General features: G+C 37.9%; 1 protein-coding gene across 1 annotated transcript in view; it reads right to left on the bottom strand.

Annotated features, from left to right (window-relative positions):
• Window positions 1-26,264, bottom strand: part of grin2ab (glutamate receptor, ionotropic, N-methyl D-aspartate 2A, b) — a 139,967-nt gene that overhangs the window by 45,459 nt on the left and 68,244 nt on the right. The window lies entirely within an intron of this gene.

Genomic DNA, 26,264 nt, shown 5'->3' with positions numbered 1-26,264 from the left:
GAGAAAAGAATAAAGAAACTTAAAATACAGTGTGCTTTATAAATTTCTTATGTCTTTTTAGTACGACAAAATGCTTTAGATCATCAGACCCATTTTAAAATTAGGAAAAGACTATTTAAGAATAATTATAACAAAACATTTTCAATTGTTAATCTCATTAGGGAAGCAGTCACTGAAAACTCCTAACAGCATTATAGTTTAGTCATGGACCACAGACATGCCGTCTGCTGTCAGAGAACTGCTTATGGAAAAGTGTAATTATGAGTTTTAATCATGAGCAGCACCAGGAACACGTGTTAAGTTTTGAAAGGTATGACAGTGATTTAGCAGCGCTGCTAGCAGCTGGTCTCTCTGTCGTTCTGTCGGAGGTTTGAACTCACAGTGGAAAACACTGGAAATACATAGTATTAGCGTCATGTGATGTACGTTTTATTTGGTATGTTTTGTTGTTATTATTATTTTTCATAAAGTTTATCCATGGATATTGGTTTATATCTTTTGACTGCAACACTTGAATCCAAAAAGTTGCACGTTTAAAACGAAGTGCAAGAAGGTAATTATATTTAGAGAAAAATAATCACCTGATCTTAGTCTTTATCTTTATGTTTAGAGCAGGAAAGCGAAATTCTACGATACAAAATGAATGTGGTGTTCTTAGTTTGTGTTGGATTTTGTCTCTCTCTTCCTAATGCCATACATTTATGATGCTGTTAATTTATTTCAGATCATCAAACCAATACCATCTACCACTAAATTGGAAAATTGGAACTTGCTAAATTGGAAAACATCATTACTGTATGACAGCAAGAATGATCCCATTGCACTTTGGGGTTGATTTTACTGCCATTTGAAGCTCACCAGAGTTTGCTTTAACCAAAAAGAGACCTATGATGCAGAAACTTAATAGTTTCCTTTCTGCAACATTTTCTTCAAATTCATTCTGACTTAAATTGTCAACCCTGATTTGAAGCCTTTTCCTTCTTTTCTCAAATAAAATAAGCCACAAACATAAAAAATGCCAATCAAACTAAAATAAGTAAAAACTGTTAAAAAATCCATCATCAACTATGATACTGCAAAAATTTAAAACAACCATGACACAATTTTTTGAGTCATAGTTTCTAGTTTTAAATAAGTCTAATTAGAGAACCCAACATGTTCTGCTGAATTTAATGGTCTATGTGTGCATTTTAGATGACTGCAGGTTGTTCTGTACGTGTGAAATTTTTGTCAGAACTTAATGTTTTGTCCTTTTGTCAAAACAAATTACTCAAATCCAGCTGACACAAAATATATCTGACCATTCAGAGATTTAACTTCTTTGCTGAAAAAAAGAAAGTGGCAAGGAGGAAATTACATTTCAAAATGTCCCCGTTCCATCAGTCTGTGGCTGCGGGTGTTTGTGTGACTGTATACATTTTGTGGATTTCGAAAGAAATGTTCCTCTGAGAGGCAACAAGAACTATGACACACCTGACAGGTTATAGGGAATAACCAATAAGAAAATAAATGATAAATAGCCAGTATATTGCAATTTATTTAAACAAAAAAACAGACCAACAAAACACGTCTAAATGATGTAAAAAAAATAATGATGCTTATTGGATGAATAAACAACTGTTTCTTTAGTTCATCTACTTTTTCCCAGAACCTAAAATGTAATTATATTTACACTAAAACCTTTTTTATAGACTTGTTTTGGCCCATAATTTGTCCATCAGTTAAACAAGGGAAAAGCCTGTAATCTATTTATTGTGGCATTTGTAATTTGGAAAATGTTTCTGTGAATCCACCGGATACAGCCAAAGGAGCTCTCAAAGAAAATGAACTTTTCATCCAGAACTGAAAAAAGCTAAACCAATCCATCAGAGATAGGGAGAACGTCAGCTGTGAGCAAAACAACTGTCTGCTTCATTCTGAGGAAATGTACAAGTGTGTGCAGGAATGGCTGCTTGTCTTGTTTGCCTGATTTGGCCCTGCAATGGACCGGTGACATGTCTGGCCCAACATGAAATCCATAACATGATTGAACTGGTACACTGCAAAAAATGAACTTAGGGGTTATCACATTAAAAAAAGAATATCATGTACTTTTAACTAAATAATTTTCAAGTTTCAAGTTTCAAACAAACAAGAAATTCAACAACTTCACATTTATGAAATTTATTCATGTTGAGATAACATGATTCATTATATTCAGACTGATCTTGTGCTGAAGAAAACGAGTGAGATCACGGGATAACACACGAGTTCACGCGAGACAATCGTTTTTTGTCTCAACTTGAATAATGTATTCGAGTTGAGATAATGTGATTCAATTTAGTCAGATTCATTTCCCTCCAAAGAGGATCTAGTGAGATCAGGGGATCACAAGAGATTACACGACATAACTTCAAAGCGGTTTTAGTTACACATTAAACTATAGATATTTGTTTTTCTCTGCAGGGCACTATTGGCATTTAAGAACCGTAAAAAAAGTCTTTGATTTTTTTTTAAAAATTGTCTTTGAATTAACGGAATTAAATCATGGAAAGGATTTCCACATGATTAAATAGCTTTTTATCAGCATGAAGCATGTTTGTTGAGCTAACTTAATTTTCATGAGTTAGATCAACTTAATAAGTAGTGTGAAGGTATCACTGTAACATAAGTTGGTTTCTCTGGCGTGCTGTGGTGGTGCAGTGGGTTTGCATGCCCCATGTTTGGAGGCCTTAGTGCTCGACGCAGACGTTGCTGGTTCGACTCCCGGTCCCGTCGACCTTTGCTGCATGTCCTCACCCTGTCTGCCTACTGTCTCAAAAAAATACAAGCCACTAGCACCGCAAAAACTCTTTGGAGGCAGAAAAAAAAAAGTTGGTTTCAACTATTAACCATTAATCTTAGTCAAATAAATTATTTGGTCCAAAGCATTGCAAATTAGTTGGGCTTGCTGTTTTAAATTTCATTGGGTCCAACTATAGTAAATGAGTTGAATCAACCTTAATAAATTAAATTGAGCCAACACTTAATAGAATAATCATAATAATATAAGTTGAGCCAACTCATTTTATTTACATTAGAATAACCATAATACATTAAGTTCAGCCAACACTTTTGATTTAGAATCATCCATCCATCCATCCATCCATCCATCCATCCGTCCATCCATCCGTCCATCCATCCGTCCATCCATCCGTCCATCCATCCGTCCATCCATCCATCCATTTTCTGAACAACCTTCATCCCTAATGGGGTCGGGAGGGTTGCTGGTGCCTATCTCCAACTGCGTCCCGGGCGAGAGGCGGGGTTCACCCTGGACAGGTTGCCAGTCTGTTACAGGATTTAGAATCAACCATAGAATAACCATAATAACATAAGTTGAGCCAACACAATTGATTTACATTGGAATAACCTTAATAAATTAAGTTGACCTAACACATTTGCTTTAGTAACAGAATTACATGGTGCTGAAATAAAGCAAAGTAATCAGGTGAAAATCCTTTCCATGATTTTTTTATGTTCATACAAAGAGTTATTTTTTTCAGTGTAAAGAGAACAGATAGGGAAAAGATTGTCTTTGAATTTGATGTATGTATGGCTACTTAGAGAGAATGCAAACTTCACACATAAATAACAACAAAATCTTTTAACAGCGTTTCCAGCCACCAACATCAAGCTGTGAGAGACCAGCCTTTATTTGCATATTTAAATAAGCTCATGCTCAGTAGGTGGAAGTGCAAAAACAATACACTGACAAAAAACTTAACTTGAGGACCTGCAGAAATATTCTTTTCCTCACAGAACTGCAGAGGTGCAACATACAACCATGAAATAAACACACAGACCTGTAAAAACACTAAGGTACCATCTGTGTGCAGCAAAATGAAAAACAATCCCATAGTCAGAATTTAATGATTCAGATGGATTAAAAAAAATGTGTAAACCAAATCCATATTACAGGCAACACATCTGACTCCCCTTCAAATTAAAATTAGTAATTTAAATTGGCTGGTTTCACGCCACTGACCAGGATTTTAACGATAGTCCATATTTTTTTCAATAAGGTTGATTTCCGGGATATTCTGCAAGAACATTTGCTAGCTTTGTTCATTCTGTTCCCATCAATATTATATAATTCTGACTGGATATTCCAACACTCCTCCTATTAGAAATGTTATTTCAATCTGGAGAGACTGAGAAAAAGGGCGATTAAAAGGGTTTATTGACATGAATGAATTAAAGTTCTTTGGCGCTCCGACCCCGGCGGAAGACGTTGTGCTGTGAAATGCGATGATTTTGAATGAGCATTTCCGATGCAGGGGATGCAGGGAAGTCTTCCCCTGGGAAGACAGGGATCAGTATGATGTCTGTTTGGGATCAGTACCTGAGCTTCACTCACCCTGCTATTGAAGATTTTGGGTGAATTAAAAAAAAGATTAAAGAAGTCCTTCAGACTTGTAATTTAATCCAATTTGTGGATTGCATCAGTGTAGCTGGCAGTCAAACAGACCTTGAGGATGATACTGCTACCATCATATTCACAGTAAAAGCAGGAACAGTTGTGTACAGCAATTCAGTGAAAAATGACATACATAAACATTCTAATACTGAAGCAGGTAGTTTAATAAGGGGCTGCCATTTGGTTACCATTTTCGTAGTCCATATTGATATTAATAGTTTCATTGTGGACAATATTACTGGTGCTCCAGCATATTCTCCATTTAAAAAGCCCTTGAGCCTTGGTTGGTCCTGAATTGTTCCCAAACCTCACAGTCAATTTCTATTTATCTCTGTTTATCTTTGGATCTTTTGTTCAAAACTTGGAAACTGTTGGGTTTTCAAACAGGACAATCAGCCTAAGAAATTTCTCAACTCTTATTTAATGGTCCTTTCAATCAACCTGATTAAAGCCAGTGGAAATCAACTGCTGGTAATTTAAAGTGACTCCATAAATTCTGGAAGAGTGGTCAAATATCTAGCTACATTTATTCACAAACATGTTAAGGGCTACAGTAAGCATGTGGTAGACAGACATCTCATTAAATATTAGTAGTGGTTAATAATTTAAGTTGTATGTTGTATAATCACTCAATCCTGGGAAAAACAAGATTTATGTATTTATTCCTGTGATGACTGCAGGTAAAATCCTTACTGTGGCTGTATCTCAACATTGTTTCTCACACATTTTAATTTAAAATACAATCCTGAGAATCAGAGGGCTAAGAGTATATGAAGAATTTCTAATGAAGAAGATTAAAGACTTTGAGTGAAAAAAAATCTTGCTAGTGAAGATATTAACTGATCAAGAACAAAAAAGAGAAGATGACACAGACCAGTGTCTTCTCCTCTAATCAAACGTCAAACAAGAAGCTGAAATGTATGAATATTTCAAAAATTCAAGACACACACACAAAAATGTACAGTGGATCCCCGCCTATTTGCAGTTCATGACTTTATATACAATATATACAACATTTTTATGTAAAATGTGACTCAAAGTCAAGTTATGTGCAGAAAATCCACCTATTGATGGATTTTTTTCACAGAAAAAATCTAATAATTTTAGAAGAAATTGCAGCTTGTAAAGCTAAAATACCTGGTCACAAATCTACTTAACACCATTGGCTGGCATTTGTAAAACATCCAATTCAGGAGCTGTATTTATTTTCCTTGCTGCTGATTGGCTATACTCCCAATACAGAAAATAAGACTATATATATTAGCTTCTGCTTTCATCATAAGACTGTTTCTACTGTGTGCATTAATGTGTCCATAACCCCCACAAACACCTGGAGTCCAACGTATTTCCACCTTCCAAACGACATACCAAGAGATTTACTGATGAGTCTGTGCATTAATTATACAAATACAGTAAACCTGTGTACATTTCCACAATCCTCAGGTTGCACAAACACAGCACATGCACAAACACAAAGGGCCCTAAAATATAGCTTCTCTCATGAGCCAGCAAGTCTCTGAATAATTCATCAGCCAAACCACAACAGTATCTCACTTGTTCTCTTTCTACCCCACCCCCACCCCCCATACACTTAGTTTTTCATGTCAAATTTCATTTCTGTTTGCAGCAATCAGATTATAAGAATATTAAAGTATGGTGAAAGATGTCCAGGATAATCAGGGACTACTTACACATGTTTGCGCAACAAAGGGTCACAAGACAATAGGAAGTAGAGCCTTTCTGTGGTGACAGTAGATGAGGCAGGACCATCAGCTAATACGGTGAAATGACTGATGGATGGGACCAGAATTAAATGACTTACTGAAGAGGGACAAAGAGGAGCTTGCATGCAAATGATTCGACCAGCATGGGATATGGAGGATGATGATGATGATGGTGATGAGGACAGCAATGTGCTATATTAATATTTAATGGAGTCGGTCAGATAGGATGGAGTGGCTACATTAAATGGGTCTGACACCGTATGGCCCCAAGTTGATGCTGAGTACCATTCCACTTAGGATTGCACAAAGTAAAGACAAACTTGCATGGCAAGTTCTGCGTCAACAAAACAGTGCCCACAGCTGAATTCAGGCTCCCTTTCAGTGAACTGCATGGTATGTCAGAGGTGCATATTTAGTGGTTCTCAGTATCCTCAACCCAAAATGATAAGATGACCAATGCCAAAGGTGAAAGACTAGTTTTAGGAGTTCTCCCATTCTGAGATCTAAACCCGCTCAACTAACTTAACATTTTATTGAAGTCACTTTATTTCAGGAACTGTATCACTTGGTGAAACACATTATATACATGACTTACACACAGATTGATGTTTGAAAACCTTTATTTCTGTTAATTATGATGATTTTTCACTTACAGTCAATGAAAACAAAAACTTTTCTGATTAAATCACAAAATTTTACAAAGTTCTTGAATCTAAAAGTTCCCTAATTTTCAACTTTTTCAACAGTATATCAGATTCCTGTCAGGACTCTAGAAAGTCTGCAGTGTACCATTCATTTTACCAAATGACTAACTAAGTATCTTGTTGCACACATTTGTTTTAGGCAGCACTACATTCAAAAAACCTAAACAAAATTTCATTTGTTCTGCCAATATATTTTTAAGTGTGTACAGACTTGGAGACTTTTCACAAAAAAGTTGACACAGCTAATCATTCCATCTAGTTTTTCTCCTGAATAGTATGCAATCTGTAAGCATATTTGGGAAAAAGGACTATTCTTTAGTCATATCTCATCCAAGCAAAACCAATATTAATTGGCTGAAATATAAGCATAAAATAATAAAATCCATCTTGAACTCTGGGATGCAGCTGTCTCATTAACAATGAAGGGAAGAAAGGTGGAAATCTCTACTGGACTTTTTAAAATTAACATTTAAGAAATAATCCGGAGTCTCCTTTTGAAAGATTAAAATGACATAGTGTCTAATGGAGAATATGCTCATGTGAAGTTTTTAAGGGTATTTATAGACTACTCCATTACTGTAACCATTAAAAAAGCAGTGACGTTGCAATGTTCTGGCTGGTACAGTGAGGCCATCGCCTGATTGGAGTGTAGCCCTTGGTAAATTATGTTTATTCTTCAAATGTCAACATGGCTATTGTTATAGAAGCTGCTGATGGATGCAAAACAGAATCTGAAAGACAAACGGAATAAAGTAGATGATCAGAACTATCTTTTCACAGCATTAGAAAAAAGAAAAACAAATTATATTATCCACATTAACTTTTAAGTGTCATCTACTTCTCATGCCAATGTAACTAAGTCTAATTAAAAATAGCAGGTTAGTCATTTAAGGAATAAAATGGGAGCAGGTAAAAAACATGGGTCAGTACGTCATTTAAACTGCACTATAATAGAAAAATTGATAATAAGGCACCTTTCATACTGTGACCTTATTTTCCGTGAATTCTTAGCAGCTCTTGTGCAGAGTCAAGCACTAACAAACAGCTCAAAATCCCTCAGTTAGCAAAGAATTAGTTCATGAGATCCTCTTGTAAATAAACATCTAGGGGAGGTGGAAGGGTTTTTTCCTCCAATCTCCTCATGAGGAGATTGTTGTCACTTGACAATCTCACTTCCACTCACAGTTTTTTTTTGTTTTTTTTTGTGCTGTTGTTGCAAAACATAACAAGGCATTAAATGTAAAACACCATGCCCTGTTTAAACCTCACACTTTCACTTTATGGTAATTGAAGCTCATTAAAAATGAGGGCAAAAAACTGGTTTTATGAGCACATGTTAACATCAAACATACACTCTATAAAAGCACTGAACACAGCAGAGTTTTCAGACTTCTATGATGGAGATGGAACATAAAGCATCTGCCAAGCAAAGGCTGTACCCTCAGTAGCCAAGGACCGGAGGTCCCTTAAGCACTGAAAGCTCTTCAGTTTTTCAACACACAGACCAGACCAACAAAATGCTTTGCAAGATGACAGAAAACGGTGCATGGCGCTTGCAGACATTATTTCCCAATTCTTACAGACTACTTTATTATTCAACATGGAGTGAAATCCCAGTGCTTAGGCCTGCTGTAGTATTTAACAGTCTCGGACTCCCTATGCAAACACGTAATAGCATTTAAGACAGCGCAGGACCTCGAACTTACACAGCTGGGCTCAAACAAGTGAAACATTAGGGCTCACCACCAGCTCAGACAAGCATTTAATGGACAACAGAGCATTACATGCAGTCTCTGACTCACAAAACTCACAGCTTTTCCGAGAAACCTCAGAATGTAAAATAAGTTTTGAATGCATCACATCCCACGGCGGTTAAAACATGTTTTCCATCTTTGATCAAACATTTAGTATTCCAACAGAAAGGTTTAAATTATTTTACATTATTTTACTGCCAAAGTTGCAGTTCTAAAGAGTTTAAAGTCAAAGCAGAGAATCAAAGTCAATATGATTTTATTCCTCTTCATTAACTTTCTTACCCTCATTTAAGGTTTCTGAGACAGAACAATCTTAAGTTACCTTGTACAAATCTTGAAAATAAAATCAAAAAAACTATAAACCATATATGACCCTAACATATTATATAGATATGAAAAAAATATATGTCTGTAGTAAAAAAATAAATTGTAAACTGTGTCTCTCAGGTTGGTAGTGTGTAGCTGTCGGGCAATTATTCCTTCTTGTTTGGATATTGTGTACTTGGGCAGATTTTGGACAATATTTTTTTAGAATTTTACTATTTTGCCACAATACATAACTATAGCAACATGGTGGCTTACAACAGGAAGTAGCTGATTAACATTGGAAAAGCTGAAATAATATTCCAAATGAAGTGAGACTTTGTAGAGAAGTTGAAAAGGAGGCATTGTGAAGGCAGAGCAGGAGCAAAGCAAAGAGAGATTTATGGACTTTTATGTAGACATGGCTGCAGGATTATATCCCCGACTCCAACATCTCTGTCAGGCTGCCTGACTATACGACCAGACAGACATTTAAAGAGCAGCAGGAAAAGGAAGGGAGGTGGATTAGCAGTGTTTTTGAGCAACAGACGGTGTCATCAGGACATGTTACTGTGAGGTGTCCAGACAATGAACTCTTGGAATTAAGTTTCCAACCATATTATTTAGCAAGAGAGTTAATTTGTGTCAGACAAAAATGTCTGACAGTGTTAATTTGGCAGCTGTTTACATTCCATCCTCAGCTGTTGCCAATAATAAGCCCTGTGTATATATATATATATATATATATATATATATATATATATATATATATATATATATATATATATATATATATATATATATATATATATATATGTATATATATATATATATATATATATATATATATATATATATATATATATATATATATATATATATATATATATTTCTTTAGCCATGCCTACTGGCTAAAGAAACTGACTGCCCTACATGAGCGACTGGCAGACCAAATGAACCAGCTGCTACAGAACGGGAACCACCCTGAATGGTTAACTGAAGGGCGCACAATACTGATCCAGAAGGATCCAACAAAGGGCCCGGTCCCATCTAACTACCGACCAATAACCTGTCTCTCCACAACCTGGAAGCTCATGTCAGGCATCATAGCGGCTAAGATAAGCAAACACATGGATCAATACATGAGCACGACACAGAAGGGCATCGGGGTGAATAGCAGAGGAGCCAAACACCAACTCCTTGTAGACCACACAGTTGCCAGAGACTGCAAAACCCGACACACCAACCTGTGCACGGCTTGGATTGATTACAAGAAAGCCTATGACTCAATGCCACACACTTGGATCATCGAATGCTTAGAGATGTACAACATCAACAGAACCTTGAGAACCTTCATTGCAAACTCAATGGGGCTGTGGAAGACCACCCTTGAAGCCAACTGCAAGCCACTTGCACAAGTATCCATCAAATGTGGCATATACCAAGGAGATGCGCTGTCCCCGCTACTGTTCTGCATAGGCCTGAACCCCCTCAGCCAAATCATCAACAAGACTGGCTACGGATACCGACTCAAGAATGGAGCCAACATCAGCCACCTCCTCTACATGGATGACATCAAGCTGTATGCCAAGAGCGAGCGAGACATAGACTCACTGATCCACACCACCAGGATATACAGCACGGACATTGGGATGTCATTCGGACTAGAGAAGTGTGGTCGGATGGTTACAAAGAGAGGGAAGGTCATCCGCACAGAAGGGATCTCACTCCCAGAAGGAACAATAGCAGACATAGAGGAAGGTTACAAATACCTGGGAATATCACAAACAAATGGCAACCTTGATGAGATCACAAGAAAAAGAGCCACAACCAAATACCTCCAACGAATAAGACAAGTCCTGAGAAGCCAGCTCAATGGCAAGAACAAGATCCGTGCAATAAACAGCTATGCCCTACCAGTAATCAGGTACCCTGCAGGAATAATTAGCTGGCCAAAGGAGGAGATACAGGCCACAGATGTTAATTACCGGAAACTACTAACAATGCACGGAGGGTTCCACCCCAAATCCAGCACACTGAGACTCTACACGAACCGCAAAGAAGGAGGCAGAGGACTAGTGAGTGTGAGAACCACTATCCAAGACGAGACATCCAAGATCCATAGATACATCAGGGACAAAGCCTCAACAGACAATGTGCTCAGTGAATGTCTCAAACAATGGGGAACAGAACCTGAGGTGCCGGAGGAACCATCATGGGAGGACAAGCCCCTGCATGGGATGTACCACCGCAACAATCAAGTGGCTGACATCAGAAAGTCCTACCAATGGCTGGAAAAAGCTGGACTGAAGGACAGCACAGAGGCCCTCATCATGGCCGCCCAGGAACAGGCCCTAAACACCAGAGCAATTGAGGCCCAGATCTACCACACCAGACAAGACCCAAGGTGTAGGTTGTGCAAGGAGGCCCCTGAGACAGTCCAACACATAACAGCAGGGTGCAAGATACTGGCAGGGAAAGAATACATGGAACGACACAACCAAGTGGCAGGCATAGTGTACAGAAACATCTGTGCAGAATATGGACTGGAACCCCCAAGATCAAAGTGGGAAACACCCCCGAAGGTAGTGGAGAATGACCGAGCTAAGATCCTGTGGGACTTCCAGATCCAGACAGACAAAATGGTGAGGGCGAACCAACCAGACATAGTCGTGGTGGATAAACAACAGAGGAAAGCCGTTGTGGTGGATGTGGCAATACCAAGTGACTGCAACATCAGGAAAAAGGAGCATGAAAAACTAGAGAAATACCAGGGCCTAAGGGAGGAACTGGAGAGGGCCTGGAAGGTGAAGACCACAGTGGTGCCTGTGGTCATCGGGACCCTCGGGGCAGTCACCCCCAAACTGGAACAGTGGCTACAACAGATCCCAGGAACAACATCAGACATCTCAGTCCAGAAATGTGCAGTCCTAGGCACAGCCAAGATACTGCGCAGAACCCTCAAGCTCCCAGGCCTCTGGTAGAGGACCCGAGCTAAGAGGAAGAAGAATCACCACCCGCGGTGGGTGAGAAGGGAATTTTTTTTATTTTTTATATATATATTATATATATATATATACATAAGTTTTGGTTAAACAAGCACAATTTACAGAAGTCGTGCAAAATGCAAAACCACTGAATAGTGCCACTAGGACCTGGGTGTGATTAAGATACAAATACCTGGGTTGTGTTTTTCTCCTCTCCTGTTAACATAAATCTCTCTATATTTTTCATTTTCTTACATACTGTCCTAACAGTCAGGCTTGAGTGTCTAGAGCAGTACCAATCCACATATCAACATATTACAGCCTTGCAGGTGCTCAATTCGGGATACAACAGACAAGATTCTTTTTAAAATCCAATCACTGTTTTGTGATAAGCTTATGCTCATTGATATTGTGATAGCACTGCAGGCTGCACTGACAACTCACTGCACAGACTTATGAACTCACGTTGTTTTCAAAAATCCATTAACAACACATTGCAAACAAATTGCTACCTTGAAAGAAATCCATCACACCTATGTAATATATTTTTTTCCTGACAGCAAGTCACTGGGGAATTAGATTTTTTTATGGTTTTCTTCAGATTTTGCATAAACAATCATACTTACATTCCTACTGATTGTTAAGATAAAGAAACAACTTGCAACAGAAAGGCATCTTGTCTTAACTATCCAACACATTCCTTTACTTATGTCTTTGCTAAATTGTCAGCATTTTACAAATGAACAATTGTTCAGCTGAAGTTTATCTACTTCTTACATTAATTTTGACAGTATAAATTGTAAAACTATTTACAATTCTTTTTAACTATTAACAGCAGTGAAAGGAAAACAGAAATGCCTTACGTGTCAGTTTCTATATTTCCCAGGCCTCAATAGACCTGGTAAATATTTCCCACATTAGAAGAACCACATACAATATTAACTTGTTTCAAAAATGTCTGACAAAAAATAAAGCAAAGTAAGTTCTGAATAAAATCTGTATTTAAAATAAATTATGCCAAAGTTAAGTGTTAATACTGTATGAATGTATATATAGAAATTTAAATCTATTTTGATGCAGTATCAAAGTGTGACATGATTTTTTTCTTTTATACGATAAGTTGAATCAAACCATTGAGAGACTGTGGTTCCCTAAGTTAACAGGTATATCTTTCCTCCCCCGCTTGGTCGTTTAGAAACAGCAAACTGAGAATTAAAGATTTTGTTAGTATTTCTAACTGTAGAGACTGACAAATAATGGGAGAGCAGAAAAATGTGTACACTGCACATAATCCAACAGCTGGAGGCCACTGTCACATGGTGCAATATCGACTATGACTTTCTGACTGAAAGACCACTCATCTATCCAAAGCTGGTCCTCTGACAGTCATATGTGAAGTAATCCGTGAGCAGTTGACATCTGACACAAATATGTCCTTTCTGGGTAAAAAAGTACAATTCCCTTTAAAAAGCACTTTAATCATTACATGGAGGAGAGTCTGCAGTGGAACTTGGCCATATCTGCGTCATCGGCAGCACAAAGGTCTAAAACACTGCAGCAACTGAATGAAAGGAAACACATCGAGGTATTGTATTTGTACTGTTAAAGTCTAATCCCTCACTTTGGTTGGACTTTAAAAATGTTGCTCCTACACAACTGCCCACAAACGTCAAAGAAAATACAATTATATTTTTTGCATAAAAAATAAATAGCCTATTTCAAGTTCTTATTGATTGTGATGTTTCTGTAAACTAATGAGTCACTGAGTGCATTATGTACTTTCATATTTTGACTTAGTTTTTTTTATTATTAAAATTTGATCAGTGTAATTATGTCATGTTTTATTTCTGCTCTGAGAGTGTATTTATATTTGTCTTTTTGGTTAAAAGGATGAGCATATTTTTATTATGTACTGCTACATAAAAAATGGAAGACTGCACTTTTTAACACAACTGTAAATATTTACTTAAAAATAAGTAAATAAGTAATATTGAAACACTGTCAGTCATTATTTATTGGAAAGAACTGTAGAAAGAAACGAAAATGAACAAAGTTCCTGATCATTAGGTACTGTGCACAAGATTTTACTGCTTGTAATGTTGTTTATATATATATATATATATTATATACTGCCACCACCAACAGTGCCTCATCCAGAGGATTCAAAAGCTGCTCAGAAGACAAAATATGGAGATGATATGGAATAAACACAGTCTTTCACCTATGACACCTCTTTGCCAGGAAAAATATGTATAAAGACTGAGGAAAAAAAATACACATTTTATATTTATTTTAAGTGTTTGTCATTTTACTAACGTTCATGTCCTTAGACGTGATCTGTCTGGGACTTTACTTCTCTAGCAGCAGCATATATGTAGAAAAAGCATATTATTAAAGGAAAATGTGGAATATCGTCTGTGATGTCGTTCTCAAGGTATTTAAGAACTATACAGTGATAAAATTATTTGAGTATAACCCCCAACCCTATATGTATATTATATTTGTTTATCAAACTGTACAATTCTCAGAGTGGCTCATGTTCAACACTTAGTCAAAGTCTGCTTAAACATTTTCCAAGGTGGCACTGACATCTGTTGATAAATAGCAAAGAGAGGAGGTCTTAGTTTTTAGTCCCCTTGTAAATATTGTGCGTGTTAAAAGGAATAATCCATCAGCTGTACTCCATAAATCAATTGGAACTTGGTGGGGCTGATTATGCCACGTATACTGCTGCATCAGCCTACAAAGACTCAACTAGAGTATTGTAAAGAAATGATATAATTATTCAACAGACGAAGGGGAAATCAATTTCCAGCTGAACCTCGACAAAGCACATTGTCGAGAAGGGCAGGAGTTTGGCTGCCAAGCTCCGTTGGTCAAATCTCTCCCCTGAGTTGTAGGCAATGTGTCTGTGTATGGTTGGCCCAGCCTGTCCAAGTGTCAGAATGCTGCTCACGGCAGAAGCTAATCACAACACCTGTTTAGGAGAGATTACAGCAGGATCCGCCAGAGTACTAAAAGGCCTTTGCGTTATTAAACTTGAAGTGACTGTCCAGGCTGTGACAGCCAAATGCACACGGGGATATGAACAGCCAAAGAAGAATGGATTGCATGTCCAAAATAAGATGTGTGTATGGGTGTGGGTGGGTGTGTGTGCATGCATATGTGCGTATATGCGACCTGAGCTATTTGAGCAATAATAACTATTTGACTTATGGAGCTTCAAAGAGAAAGAGATGTTAATGTTATTTCATCCCTCAACATGGGAAATAAATGACAAAGCCAGACATACTTTTCCGTCACTGTTCCTCTCTCCCCACCAGTGAATGAATTTAAAACAGCTCTAGAAGTGAGCAGGACCTTGCATCCTCCTCCCTCTGGCAGCCTTCATTGGCAAACCAAAGAATTGTCAGTTTAATATTTATAGATGAAGTTCCTGTGACTGAAAAAAAGAGAAACCACTCATTCTTTCAAATCCCCTCCCAACACAGTGATGGTGACTCTGTTGGACTTCAGAAACCTTAGGCCTGTTGCAAAAATGGCAGTATGCTGTGAGTCAGCCCCTCCTGGCTGGCTACCTCAGCATCTGTTGGTGGGCAGTGGAGAACAGGCCAAGCGCCGCAGGTACACGTTGACAACAGGACAGTCTACCAGGGTGAGGGTCAGGACACATGTGCGGTGTCACTGGATTTAAAAAGATCTGAATGGTGGAAAAACACCATGAGGTTGGAAGATGAAGGTGATCCTTTGTACTGTTGTTCTACCTGACTATAAGAAGATACAACAGTGGCTTACCTTATTTTTGATTAAAATTCATGTCTTGCGAAGGAGTTCATACCCTGTACAAATTTTTAACATTTTGTTACAAAATGTTTAACTAATAACCAATAACTTTGATTCTTACTGGAATTTGAAGCACGTGGAAGTGTCATGATTTATCTTTTTCTTTACAAGAAAACCATTGAAAACGCTGGCAGACAAGTCAAATGCTTCCAGGCCTTGTCTCTGCTTTGGTGGCCTAGAGTCTATAAATGATTGTCCACTCTTCTTTCCAAAAAGCTCAAGGACAGTCAATTTTATGACTTTGATACAGATTCTCCATTGGATTTCATGCTGAACTTTAAATAACTTTAGAAGACATAAATATGACGCCATTTAAACCCTTTTATTGCGGCTGTGTTTATGTTTCAGGTCATTGTCCTACTGGGAGGAGAACTTCCGGCACGGCCACAAATCTTTTGCAGCCTCTAACAAGTTTTGCTCTGAGTTGAGGTTCATCCGTCTTCCCATAAACTCTGATCAACTTCCCTGCAGCAGAAACACAACCATAGAGAATGACAAATGCTACACACGGCATTTTGCATGATGCCAAAACGTTAAATTTTGGTCTAAAATAATAAAGCGTCTTCCTGCAGATGTTTGCGGTGTTCTCTGCATGGTCTGTGTCAAACATTAAATGAGATCTTCTCTAACCTTCTGTTAACTTATACACTCAAACAGATATTGTTTTAGCAACTTAATGCTGCTGTAAAGGTCTTCACAAATTTCTCCAAGACCTGTCAACTGTAATTGTCAACTTCCTGGGTCTTGAGGCTGTTTATTCATTAATGTCCATTAATGTTCTTGTGGCCTTCACAGAACAGCTGTATCTATGCTGAAATGAGGTAACATCAAGGAGTGCAAGCGATGAATCATCTTCCTTCTAATGCACAGATGAAGGAGGAGCTCTCTAAAGTAAAGAAGGGGTTTAGAGATTTTTGCAGGGATTGTTTGGGGGGGAAAAAAGAAGGTAGTAAAACTACCACTAATTCAGCAGAGGAGAGAAAAATGGTTGCTGAAGGCGATTCATTCATTATATATAAGCCTTACTCAGGTTTGTGTAAGCCCTTTTATACCAAAAATACTCCCATAACAATACTGTGCACACGCTTTAGCTTTCTTTAACACAAACACATTGACAAAAGAAAAAATAAATCTTGTTACTACATTTTTTCAAATGCCAACAACAGGCTAAAACATGCAAAGCTATTCTCATCCTGCATGTGACAACTCTTATCCCCAGGTGAGTCCACTTCCTCTAGCTTCATACCACTCCTGGCCAGCCTCTACTCCCATCTTCCTTCTTTTTCCAATTGAATGGCTTTTTTCTATCACCTTTGTTCACATGACAGTCACTAGCTACTGTTACCATGGCAAATCAATGGTCAGTCTACAGATGGAAGCACATTCCTTTCTTCCTCATACAAACATACACTGATCAAACACACACTGGTCAGGGACATTCTTCTGCTTCCCACTCTAACATTACATTTCACTGGTGATGGACAGTTGATTGAGGTGAAGGTACACTGCATGAGTAAGTATAAATACATATATATATATATATATATAGTATATATATATATATGTGTGTGTGTGTGTGTGCAGGAATGTGTAGCTAGCCACAGCAGCACAGATCAAAAAGTAAATCTATTTCCTTTGCTAATTAAAAGCAGACAGCACTCTCCTAGGAAAGGAGAGCACGCTAAATGCTGGGGCATTGTGTGCTAGTTGTGATGATAACCACAATTACATAAACTATTCATCCACATACACCCCCACACACATGCACACGCAAATTACTTTTGGCAATGTGTGTATTTTATTTTATTTTTTTGATGTGCATCTTTAGTAGTTGTACACGTTTGTGTGTGTGTGTGTGTGTGTGTACTTATGGATGTATGCAGTAAGCTGTTAAGTGTCCACAGAGGGAGTTAGAGCAGCTACATGGCAGATGCTTTAAGCCAGTGGCTATTAGACAGCAGAGCAGAGATAATAGGCTGTGGCTGCCATTACCTACTATGCCCTATTAGCCAGTACCCGACCTGGAGATAAACACACAGGCGCACAACGAGACGAATCTGCACTCGCGAGCATGCATTTTTAGGTTCATTTCTGTGGGTGTGAAGAAATGCACTTAGCAGGGCGGCACTTTCGCCTGGATGGATAGATTAGAGAAGCGGGAATAGAGGAGGACTAATTTACCAGGCCTCCTATTAGTGAGGCAGATCTTTTTACATATTTGGAAGAGGACACGGAGATGTGGAAAAGTCAAGTATGGGGAAACAAGGAAGTGCTTTGTTGAGAGAAGTGCTTTAGAGTCCATGTTAGCAAGAAGATGAGCTTAGAGTAAACATGGAGGGGAGGAGTAGGAAGAGAGGAAGAACAAATTGAAAGACAAAGGAAAGAAGCTAAGCAAGAAGAAGTCTCCATGTTCAGAAGCTCACAAGCATCAAGTCTGACTGGAATCAACATTTTCTCATCAAATCCAAACTATCTAGAGTTTCTGTAACTTTGAAATATTATGCTAATTGTTAAGTTCTTACACTGTAAAACATTTGAGCCTCATTTAGCTGTGTCTACTATCTTCTACTCCTTCAGTCAAATAAATTTAGCATGTTTTAGATTTTGAACCTAAACTTACAGTAGTAAGTTGTGTTAACTTAACAACTTAACACACACTTAACACAACTTAACTTAGTAAGTTGTGTTAACTTCCACAACTTACAGTAGTTGTGTCAGTTGCGTTAACTTTTGTTAATTTTGTCAGACATTAAGAGTTGAATAAACTAGAGTTTTTAGGTAAGCACTAAAAAAAAAGACAAACGAAAAAGACAGAAGTCTGAACTGTTTCCCAGAATGCTTAGCGACATCCCGTGTTACATCGTGAGTGAGATGGAAGTGTGTTACATTGATTTGACTCTGTTGCATTATTAGGGCAAATGTTTATTTTATTGTAACTGATAACTCTGTTCACACAAAATGTTGTTGAAATTCATTACGATGTTTAATGTCATTGATTATTAAATCAGAGATTTTGTTAGTAAAATTCAAAACAAGAACTTAAGTTATTCTAAAGTAAAATAAGTAGTCATGTTAACTTTATTATGTGAGTAAAATTAATGGTGAAATGTGTGCTCTTTAACTAGCTGAGGGCGGTTTTTCCTTGAATGTTGTGAAATAATTATTGGATTAAATTGCAGCATTAAGTTAAAACTCACAATTCAAGATTAATGAACTTAAAAACCAATTTTACAAAACTTGTCTCTTGTTAAATCAACTACATGAACTTAATTTTTCAACTCAAACCAATACAATTTTGTTGTTGACTTAAATTTTCAAGGCAGCAGGTGGACTTTAATTTTCAATTTAAACCACCTTCAAATGTTTTATAGTGTAAGAACATGTTCTCAGCCCTGATTTATCATATTTATTCATATTTTTTAACGTTTAATTCAATGTGAAAGAAACTGCATTGGATTGCTTTACATTATTTAGAAAACTGATAAAGCATAATGTTAACTCACGTAATGTTACACAATGCATTAATATTATAATTCAATCTGGAGAGACTCAGACGGAGAAAAAACAGCGATTAGAGAGGTTTGTTGACTAACATAAATTTAAAGTTCTTTGGCGCTCGGGCCCCGGCTGAGGATATCGAGCTGTGAATTGCAGTAAGCTTGGATGAGCATTCCCGATGTAGGTTAGGAATGTCATCCCCCCGGGACACTGGTGGTGGAGGTCGGTGAAGGATGTGAGCCTGAAGAGCCAGGCAAGAGGAGGTGGAGAAGGGGTGGAGGAGGGTTGAGAGCAGCTGGAAAGCGGGAGAAGCCATGGATAGAGGTCCTTTTCAGCTGGGCCTGGTCGGTGATTGGACGTGACGGGGCTTGGTCCAGCGTTGATAGGTCTTGACGATGGGCGGAACGCGCCGATTGGATGATGCAGGTTGGGCTAAAGAGCCTTCCAGTTTGAATTTGCGCCTAGGCTTCATTTTTATGAATTACAACACATTGAGTGAAGGAGAAAGTGTTATTTATGAAAGTGACCAATCACTCCCTAGTGACTTTCTTTCCGTTTCAACAGTTGAAAACGTCATTAATAAAATGCTCAAAAAACGTTTACGAGTGAGCAGTTTTGTCTAAGTTTATGGAACAGTTGGTGTGCTCTGCCTCTCGCTTTCATGTTTAGGCACATAACCAGTTTCACACATAATTCTCCTGTTTACATAGCATAACAATGCTTTTCAAAGCTCAAAGCGTTTCTGAGTACAGTTCAGTGTAAGTGTTTAAAGCAGGTGTAGCATTAACCAAATATTTTCCATCATTGACAGGTTTTTGAAAAGGTGACAGAAAAATGTGAAGGTCATCTGTCATTTTCACCGGTTACACACACCTGACCGCCTGGTGCAGATGCACAGACATTTTCAACTTTTTAAGTAAAGGGAATTAAATCACATTACTATCAGTTGTTTTTCTGTATTTTTTAAATACAAGCAACTGATAAGACAGAAGTGTTAACCCTAGCTTAACAGCATCAGAATAAGCTGACATCTCTTTGTCTGCATGCATGTGCTGAGTGTGAATATGACAAACATCAAATGCCAGTTCTCTGCATCCATCTGTCAGTTCATCCACTCCTCTTTCCATCCATCTTTCCTTCACCAGTCAGTTGATGCTGAAGCTCAGCATGCAGCCAAAGAGACTGCTCCTGCTTATGTAGGGAAGTGTGCAAATCCTCTTAGGTATACAGTGCAGGAGGAAGAACAGTGAAGTGAGTCCATATTGGGGGATTAGTGATGACAACAATGGTGATTATGTTGATAAGGCACAGTTCTCTTCTCCATCCCTCCTTTTCTCCATCCTTCTTCTACATTCCTCCCTCTTTCTGCTCAACTCGCAGAAGTTTGAGCCACTGGGAGATCATTAGCAGAGGATGAAACCCCAGATCTTACTGTCCACACACACACACACACACACGCGCCCACGCACACATGCACACAAGCACGAATACATACAAAATACTCAGGGAAAGCACACAAAAGACTCACGTGTATGCAGACCTCACACGAAAATAAGAAATGGGGGCACACAGAGAGCACTTAAAATTCAAAATACATAGTGAAGGAGAGTCATAGGAGTGTACTGTTATAGTGTGTGTGCATAAATGTGTGTGTTTGCAGTTGTGGGGTGGAACCCCCAACACAGTCTGCTGAGACAGAGAAAAGAAAGAGGATTGATTGAGCACCATTTCATTTTTCAGAAAACAAAAAACTATCTGAATGCAGGGGGGAAAAAACCCTTTACTTCAACAGACTTGACAGACGTGCGTGTGTGTGTGCATGTAAACCGAGAAGCCGCCCACACATCAAAGGCTCATTCAGCGACTCAGAGCAAACCTTTCCTTTCCTACGTCCTCTCAGGCACACAAATAAAAAAAATAAAGTTGGATTCAGACTCGCATAACTTATATTCTTCTTATCCTCTCTAAACAAATTCATCAACTCACACTCTGTGCACGCGTGCAGTGCTGCAGTCAGACAAGCAGTCACATGCACACAACCATAGCCAGTCTATCCATCAGGGGTACGCTGAATAATTCAGTCTTCGGGAAGTACACAAGACTGTTAAAAGTGCATTCAGCAGTGGCCTGAGGGCCGACCTCTGTTCTAAAAGCATGATGTCACTGCCAACCTCCTTCTTGTGTCTCTCTGCTACCTTTCAGTTCATGTTTTTCCACCTTCAAAACCTTAGCTAGACTTTACACATAAGGTGCCATGTGATCTTAACAGTGTGATATTATTGACTAATACATATATATAGAAGTAAACAAACACACACACACCCACGCACGCACACACACACACATATATATATATATATATATATATATATATATATATATATATATATATATATATATATTCTAGTTCTGTTCTAGTTTTCACAATGTCAGGTCCTTTTCATATGGTGTCCCTCAGGGTTCTATCTTAGGACCAATACAGATTTGCAGGACACATGATCTCTTGGTCCTATTGTATTTAAATGTAAACTCTTTTGTTACATTTCTTCAGAAAGAACAAAGCCAGAAAAAAACAAATACCACCAAAATAATCCTGGTATAATTTAGATATTATAGTATGATGTATGTGATATGAGCAATAGAGTGAAGTCACACATATCATATCTATCACTGTATAAATAAGCTGTAATAAATAGAAATTAATTGCATCAAATGTTAATTACACCAATCACATCAGTCTGAGAATTCAGATTTTTCTCTTTGTACATCTCGTTTGTTCCCTCATGTTCTTCTCCTTCCTCCCTCTCTCCCTTTTGTTTCCTCAGGTTTTCCAGCTGTTCCGCTAATACAACGAAGCATCTTGCAGATGTAGGTCACTCTCTCAATTAAGGCAATTAGCAGCAGCCGGGTAAATTCAGACTGAGCTGCTCTCATTAAAGCAACAGGAGCTAAAGGCCTGCATCACATGGCACTTAACACTCCACTTGGCACCTGCATCCGTGTCTTTGCCAAGTGCCATTCTGCTGGTATTCACCTCCACATGCAAAAAGAGCTGGCCTGTGTAAGAAGAACTGAGCCAAACTGTTCAAACTACAACACTGCTCAACAAGACTGGAGTCACTTTTCTTTAAAGGTGCTGTCATGGATCATTTAAACAGGATGAAAAATACATCATCACAGTCCTGATGTAAAATGTCTCGAACATTTCTGGTCTAACTAGACAAAAAAAGAAAAAACCTTTAACAGCAGCACAGCTCCAGAGAGGTAATGCTTACAACTTTAGGAACAATGCTGGTTTTTGAGGTCAGAAATCTTACCGCCTTCATGTTCAATGACAATCTGCTGGCTGATACACAGGAAACCCATTATTGAGATTATAGTGGTATCTCTTCAAACTGAATTGCAACTATCAGATGACATTTGACTTGATTGTTCCCCTTTTCCAGACAAGACAGACAGAGACAAGCTCAGAAAAAGAGAGCAAGCGTACTAAACTAGCAAAATGTCAATAGCTCTTAAAATAATCAACGCAGAACCTTCAGGATTTGTGATGAGTGGATCTGCATTGTGCTGTTATTTGTCCCACAAAATTTAAGGATGTGTCAGGCCTGTAGCACCGTTGGCCATTATTAAGCAGCCTTTGTGATGCTGGGCTCTCTCCGGGTGCGTTGATTCAAGTGTTGTGCTATCTGGCCTCATACCAATAACAGCTGATTAGTGCAGGTCTGAAGAGCAATGTTCTGGGATGCATCAACATCAGCTAGCCTTGCAACACCTCTGGCCATCATTAAAGCACTGCAGCGCAGTTGGCCATTTTGTTCCATATTGTTCATTTTATTCACACACAATCACACACTGCTGGGACACAAACAATAATTGTTTAAGTTTTTTTTTTGTTTTTTTTTTTTTGCTAGTGATTAACTATTTCTTCCAAGCATGTTTGTTTTAAAAAGTATCTGTTTCAATTGCACCAGCTAGTTTCCATCATTATGATTATACTGTATTTAGAAATACTCAACAGTATGTCATCTGTGTCTTTTAATATTTTGCATAGTTTTTTTTTTTAAATCTCTGTGAAATTCCTTCAGACCTTCTGAAAGGCAGTTTTGACCCTCGAAATGCAATAATTCTGTGAAGTAAAGTACAATAATTTCTGAAAAAAGCTACAAAGTTTGAAAGAAAAGAATGGACAATTGAAATTGAAAATATGAACTGGTTTAAAGTTTGTATGTTATTCTACGTAATTTGGATATTTTTCAACATAATTTAAACACTAAGTTTGTGGCTCATGAAATGACAATTGTTAACTGAAAAGGGATACATACTGCTTCCGCTGGACTTGATAAGACTGTTTGCTCTCATACATTTAGTGCTACCTGCTTTGTAAATCTGGTACAGAAGTAAAGTGTATACCTGCTGCAAGAAATGGAGGAGACTGAACAGTATCTCGAATTCCCCTTTAAATATTAAGTACAATAGCTCTAGACTGTGTGAATATCAGCATATATTTAAATTCAGATATCAGGATCAAAGCGGAATCAGTTGTATCAGATCAGGGACGAGCGGTGAGGTTCATGACTGGTGAGGCATAGAATCCCCCAGAGTCTGACAAATCCAAAATTCAATATAGAATATATATTTTAATCTTGACCATACCTAATCATGTCTTCAAACAATATGATATCAACAAAAATAAAAGCATATTTAATAAGGTCACACTATTTTTTGTTACTTGAATGTTTTCTTTGGCTGATCTCTCTCTTTTCTGTTTAAAATTAAAAATAATGTCTGAGCTCATCTTTATTTTATATGACATCCATTATCCTTCTCCATGAACACTTCTGTCATTCTGCTATGAAAAAATGTCTGGCTTCTACTTTCCTTTCATTTTCAAAACCTGGCAGCCAAAGACAGTTGCCTTGTACAGTTCTGGTCCGTCTGTATCCCCCTCATCCCCACCCTGACTCTTTTCAGTCTTTTCAATGTGTAGAAGAAGAGCCCCTATTGCTTGTTACTAGGATCAGTACTGCCCCCTGTCAGTGAAGCACTTTCTGCCTCACTTTCACAGCCTATTTATGGCCAATCAGAAAGACTAAATATGTTACACATATTCATTAAATACATCAAACAGACTGTTAACATATATAGAAAATGTGTAATTAAACAAGTAGGTTGGCAATATAAAGAGAGACAGCAAAGGCCATGCATCAATTGCCTCCTACATTCACTTGTGTGATACTGCAGAGGTGAACCACAGCACTGCATTGCCTTATCCCAGTCTTCTTTCATGTATTTCATCAAGCAATGTGTAAATAAAGCAACTTTGACCATAAAAATGTTGAAATTACTAATAAAAAGGACAATTTATAGAAAATTCAATTGGACGAATTGATTTTCTCCTGTTTCTTCTGTTGTGGAGAGTTCTCCCTTTCCAAAACTGTGTCGTCTCAGGGTTAAATGACTGCAGGTCTGCTGCCTGTGGACATTTAAGATTTTTATTTTAGTGTGTCATTACAGCACCATCCTAATCATTTGGATATGTTATGGCTAGCACAGGGATGACTTAAGTCAAACTCAGTATGTAGAGAATAAATGAGAAAGTATTTTTAGTAAACAGTTTTTATCTGTCACATTCAAATTCAGTAATCTTCTTAGACCTTGTAATCCAAAAAAACAACTATAATTTTTCTAATATGACCTGACCAAGTGCATGATTTGCAAACACATATTTTGTATAATATTTGAAAACAGTGTAATGCTTTCTGATTGTTTGTTGACCATTAAATGAAAAAATTAAAAAGATCGCAACTGAAAAATACCAAACATATGTTAGTATAAAATGTTGTGCATGTAAGATAAAATAATCTTAGATCTGCTGTTTGGCAGTGACAAGCTGCTGCAGTATCTTTACACTATTAATCATCTTCCCCATGACTAACCCTGATGGTGTCATACAAGCACAGCCTAAGACAGGCAGTCTCATTAGACCACACACACTCACGGAAAACCCAGTTTTTTCCTTCTAAAACCTCCATATTGTACAACCTCATATCCGCTTCTCTCTTTATCCTTTTTTTATTTTATTTCTCATTCTCTGAAAACGCCTCAACCTCAACTGTAACCATATATAGTTCAATTATTCTGCAAACCCTCTCAATCTTCTTTTTCCCTCCCCTTTTCTCTTCACTTTTTGTTCCTTTCAAACATCTAATACTACTCTGATCAACTGTGTTCCTCCATTTGTCCCTTTCTCTCACTTTCACTCGCTCTTTGCTTCCCTAGTGTGTTGTCCCTCTCCTCCTCCTCTTACTCCCCCTCCTGTCTCCTGCTCCATCTCTTCCTCCGCTGTTATTGCCTCCATCATGCTCTCTCTTTCTCTTTCTCTCTGATCTGCTCTGAGAGGGTTATTTATACAGCAACAACCCACGCAGAGTGGAGAGGAGCACAGCAGAGCAGTGAAGGCAGTTTGACTTTCCAAAACGGGCATCACCTCAAAAACACAACAAAAACTCCTCTTTACTTGGTCCATCCTTCATTTCTGCATCTACATCTTTCCTCAGTTTGCTGTTTATTCTTGTTTGCAGAGGCTACATGTGCAAAAGCATTTAGTATTTCAAAAGTTCTGAAAGGATCACACATGCATTAAATGATGACAGAAAATAAAAACAAGATAGAGATTTAACAAGAACTTAAATATTTATACAACTCAATGGGAAAAAGCATATGTTCCTACAAAAGACACATTTTTGTTTTTCTTTTTAATTTTCACAACCAATAGACATTTATTTCAACGTTAACTTTGTTGTTATTTGTTTCTCGGCTATTAATTTCTTATTTTATTCAGTGAAACTGAATATTTTACAAAGTAAGAAACAGCTTTATATTGTGGTCAAATATATAAAAATATGACTCAAAGATTTTTGGAGTAATTATTAGAAAATATACTTGGACTGGCCACCTGTCCAGGGTGACTCCGCCTCTCGCCCGCTGACCGCCGGAGCTCCCCTCGCCAC

This window comes from Gambusia affinis, linkage group LG04 (assembly GCF_019740435.1).
Source record: "Gambusia affinis linkage group LG04, SWU_Gaff_1.0, whole genome shotgun sequence".
In the NCBI taxonomy this organism is placed as follows: domain Eukaryota; kingdom Metazoa; phylum Chordata; class Actinopteri; order Cyprinodontiformes; family Poeciliidae; genus Gambusia; species Gambusia affinis.
The sequence above is the reverse complement of the archived record's forward strand: the minus strand, read 5'-3'. Positions and strand labels throughout refer to the sequence as shown.